The sequence below is a fragment of the Carlito syrichta genome, unplaced genomic scaffold (genome assembly GCF_000164805.1).
Source record: "Carlito syrichta isolate Samal-C Ts95f unplaced genomic scaffold, Tarsius_syrichta-2.0.1 Scaffold305867, whole genome shotgun sequence".
In the NCBI taxonomy this organism is placed as follows: Eukaryota; Metazoa; Chordata; class Mammalia; order Primates; family Tarsiidae; genus Carlito; species Carlito syrichta.
The window spans coordinates 897,958-903,035 of NW_007249963.1; the positions used below are offsets into that span (position 1 = coordinate 897,958).

Sequence of the window (5,078 nt, forward strand, 5' to 3'; positions counted from 1 at the left end):
AATGTTAAGTATCTACTTAAATATATGCTGGGGGCACATTATTTTTCAACAGTCCTTTTGGGGAAAGGAGGGAGCTATATGAACAACCATATGAAGACCAAACTACAGGTTATGTTTTTTGAAAGAGAATAGATAGAGTGACACAATAAATACGTGACAATATTGCCTGGTTGTAACTGACATTCGGCAGAATCATACTAAAGCTTTCTCTGGAGGGACAGAAAAAAGAGCAGTGATCACTTATAAAATATTGACTTAATAATAATTGATTTTAAATGGCCAACATCTAAATACAAGTAATTCAATACCGTAATTAAATTATTTTGGATCATTAACACTAGAGGCCAGGAAGTTGTGATAACATAGTAAAGATAAAGTTACAGGTTGATGAACCACTCTACAGCTATAATACTGAAATGATTCACTCTCAAGCACTGGCACAGTCAGCTATGGGGCCTCCGTCTTAGGGAATTTGCAGAAACACAACTAAAGTTTGGTAGAACCTTGCTCTAGAGACAGCATGCACGCCACATACAGCCTCCTACCTTGGGCAACATGGCAACCAGCCCGGTTCATGTCTTTTATGGATATTTGTTGAGCATCTCCTATATGCCAGATGGCTGGGTTTGGGCCATAATTCTGAAAGACACAGTCCTGAATGCTATAATCCTGAATATTGAAATCCCAAAAAATCAAAATCCCAAAAATATAATTCTGGAAAAAAATAATAAAAATATTTAAAAGACATTTATTTGCAATATTAAAAGGGGATTTTTTTTTTTTTTTGCAAAACATATAAAAACAGGGCAGAACACTTCATAGGCCACTTTGCACAATAAAATAGGCAATAATAACATACATATTTTTGCAAGTATGCACACTCAGGTATACTAACGATGGTCATATGGATATAACAGTTATGGGGAGATGAACTGTATTCATGAAGAAATAGATCAAAAAGCAAAATGTATAAGTACCTATCACTATGGTGCACTCAGTTTTAAAAGTGCAGTCATCTGAAATATGACAGAAAACCCAAGTCTTTCATGAGATCAATCAAAATTGTGGTGAGTCACAGTGCCCGAAGAGCCAAGATCTCGAGAAGTTTTATCTGTCACAGATGCAGATATACAAAAAGGACAGCTCTTCATCTATTGAGGAAGTTTTAACATTTTTATCTATACACATGATGCTTATGCACAAAATCAACGTTGTGATCATGCACTCTCTTGGAGTCAAATTTGCAAAAATTGCATAAAATGAACTAGAGTTCTCTAAAAGTCTTTACAAAATGTACACTTCTGTTGGAAATGATGTGAAGATGAAATACAAAATATAGTGAATAGAAAATAGTGCTGGCAATTTTAAATGGTGGGGAAAAACTTTATTTTAATTTAATTTTTTTGAAGGAGAATTTTTATTATTTTTATGTACAGAACACGCAGCAGTGTACGTTTAGCCCATCTTAGTGGCAAGTTCTTTAGCCTTTGCCTTCTCCAGCTTGGCGATGCAAGCCACAGAATTTGGACCCAGGGCACTGCCTCCCCAGATACAGCGGATCTCATCATATCTGTCATTATAATTGGTACTGACGGCTTCCACCAGCTTAGCCGAAGCGCCTTCATCTTCCAAGTTAACCTGTGTGATGGTGACAGTGGTTCAGGTCTTCATGTGGACTAGATGCCCCAGTCTTGCCTTCCTCTTGATAATGCAGTAGGGGACCCCCGTTTTACAACACAGGGCAGGCAGGAAGACCATCTGCTTGACGGGATCCATGTCATGCACGATCACCACCAGCTGAGCCTTCTTATTCTCCACCAAGGTGGTGACAGTGTTGACCCCTGCCCAAAGGACAGGTAGTCTCTTGGGGACGTCCCCTTTGCCAGCAGCTTTCTTCTCAGCCTGGGCCAGCAGTCTCTGCTTCTTCTCTTGCTTTGTCTCTGGCTTGTACTTGTGGGCCAGCTTAAGTAGCTGAGTTGCTGTCTGGCGGTCCAAGGTATGGGTGAACAAGTTAATGGCAGGAAGCACTTTCAGCAGCTTACAGAGGATGGCTGATTGCCTTTGGAACTGGATGTAGCGAAGCCATTTGACAAAGTGGGTGAGGTCCCTTTTGGGCTGGATGTCCTGTCCGATGCCAAAGTTCTTAGGACTTTTCTCAAATAGAAGGACTTTTCACTACCTTCTTGGTTTCCTGCTTCTTCATGACAGCAGGGGTGGGACCACCTTCTTCCCCACGGCCTTCTTTCCTTTCGGCATCTTGGGCAGCTGGAGGAGAGATAAAGGAAAGAGAATTTTGGGTCGTGGGGCAAAACTTTAAAAAAAGAAAAAAAACTTCTAAGAATATTTATCAGATGAAAAAGTATATTACAGGAACAGATTATGACAATTACATAGAGGCGGTCTACAAGGGTTGGACAACATTCACGGTCATTCACTATATCTTGAAGTCTTGCATCATGATGAATAGCTGCTTTTCTTCTTTTAGGGCATGGCTCTGCTGGGAGAATGTGCTCACCTTCATTTTCTGTATGGTACCACACTTTGTGAAATTCTTCCATGATTTGATGCATATCGACATGAGCATTCCCTAGTAAACGTTCCCATCTTCTGTCCCTTGCTTCTATACTGTTTTGTGTACGTGGATATCCATTCAGCACGTACTCATACACAGATGGCAAATCTGGTGGTAACTATGCTGGTGATTAAGCGCCAGCACTGTTGGGTTAAGCGTCTTCTTATCCTATCATGCACATGGTTATTTTTGAGTCAGTCAGGAACTGCTGGTTTCTTCAGGCAAATGCATTAAAAAGCTCCTGGAATGCCATCAGCTGCAAGTAAATACCAATGCAGACACATGACACGTTCTTAAACTGATGTTTTCCTTATTGCCTCATCACATGACCAATCCGCTCATTTTAATTTTCTGCCAAAGGCAAATAAGGAAAATAACAAGGTGATAGTTTCTGCCTCACACAATGCAACTAGCATGAGGCCACTATACTGCGTACAACTGAAAACACAGTAATCCCTTCCCCATAACTCAGATTTCAGAATTTCAGTATTTGGGATTTTAATCTTTCAGGACTGTGATTTGTTTGTTTGTTTGTTTGTTTGAGACAGGATCTCACTCTTGTCACCAAGGCTAGGAGGCAGTGGTGCTATCCCGGCTCACTGCAGCCTTGACCTCCTGTCCTCAAGTGATCCTCCCATCTCAGCTTCCCAAGTAGCTGGGACTACAGGCATGCACTACCATGACTGGCTAATTTATTTATCCAGTTGTTGAGACAAAGTCTCACTATGTTGCCCACACTGATCTTGAACACCTGGGCTCAACCGATCCTCTCACCTAAGTCTCCCAAAGTGCTGGGATTGTAGATGTGAACCACTGTGCCTAGCTATTTCCTGGATTTTAGACATTAGGGATACACTAGTATTAGGAATTTTGATCTTTCAAGATCTCAGCAGTCTGAACTGTGCCTTTTGGGATTATGATTGGCACCCATGCTAGGCATTGTACTAAAAGATGGATATATACAATTGAGTCAAAGGACATGACCTGCCCTTGGCTGGATTCAGTGTCAGCCTCCTGGGGAGAATCAGGTGAGGTTTATGGGAGTGGGGGAAGGAGATGAGAAAAGAGATGTTTCCATGCCTGCTCCTGGGCCAGCATAGAGTAAGCTTGCAATATACAAAAGCTGTGTTAATTAGCAAAAAGTCATGCTGCTGCTTATTAGTACCACTAGTATTAACGCTAACCCTCATTACAGCCACCAGTATTACTACCGAGATCCTGTACAGTAAATCCCCTACATATGAACCTTCAAGTTGCAAACTTTCAAAGATGTGAACGTGTATTAACATGTCCAATCATGTAAGTTAGTTCATATGTCTGGCATACATTGTCATGTGATGTACTATGAGATTAAAAATGTTTTATTTTTTGTGTTTGTTTTTTAATGTATTATTTGTGTGAAAAGTATTATACACCTATTATAGTACACTACTATATAGGCGATTATGTTAGGCTAACTTTGTTGGACTTATGAACAAATTAGACTTATGAATGTGCTCTTGGAACAGGGCTAGTTTATATAAAGGGGATTTACTGTCTACCTTACTCAAAGGCACCAAAGGAAAGAGCACCCATCAGGAGGCTTTTAAAATGCACCAGGCCCTGTTTTAAACGCCCTTATATGCCTTGTCTCATTTATTCCTCTCAATAACCCAATATTATTCCTGATTTACAGATGAGGTGACTGAGGCACAGAGAAGCTAACTTGTTCAAGGACACACAGCTCTGAAACAGTGGATTCAATCCCAGGGAGCCTGGATTCAATCCCAGGGAGTGAGGCTTCATGATATCGACTCTTTTCTTAATCATAAAAGAATTAATAATTAACATTTATGGAGCACTTAATCTAGCTCAGGCTTTGTGCTGGTCACTTTACACACATTATCTAATTTAATTTTCACAATCAAGTAACTATGGTGTATTCTCCCCAATTTACAAGGAAATGGCAGCATAAAGCAATTAAGTAACCTTGCCCAACATTGCAAAACCAGCAAATGACAAAGCCTGGATGTGGAGCCAATATCCCAATCCAGATTCTGCGTGAACCATTTTGTGGGGCTCAGCAACAGGCATGGGAGCAGTACCTGGGTGTGACCACAAGCAAGCTCCCTTCCGGAGGACCTCCTAGGCCACCTTTCATTCCATGGCTTACCCACTGTCAGAAGCTGCCCCAGCATCTTAATTCACTGTTCAAGTTCACCATTCCTTACATTAGAAATCTTTTAGTGTCACTGTCACTGAATGGTTCGAAAAGGTGCCACAGTTGCTTCAATGATCAGGTTATGGGGTGCTGAACCCACATAGAATCTGAATCCTGACCACAGAACCAAGTTTGGTGTGTTGATGTCTCACGGTGGTGCATTTTAGGTTAGGGTTACCATCAAACGACACTGTAAAAACTAAGGCCAGTTCTTTCATCCACAAGGGTCATAATTTGACTTTGAAATATTTATTATAAAATGGTGGCTTTTGGCCTGCTTGTTTTACAAATAGGCACTCACAAGTC

At 40.8% G+C, this 5,078-nt stretch overlaps 1 pseudogene; it reads right to left on the reverse strand.

Annotated features, from left to right (window-relative positions):
• Nucleotides 1–1,455: 1,455 nt before the first annotated feature.
• Nucleotides 1,456–2,262, reverse strand: LOC103265134 (annotated as a pseudogene).
• Between the last annotated feature and the right edge of the window lie 2,816 nt (nucleotides 2,263–5,078).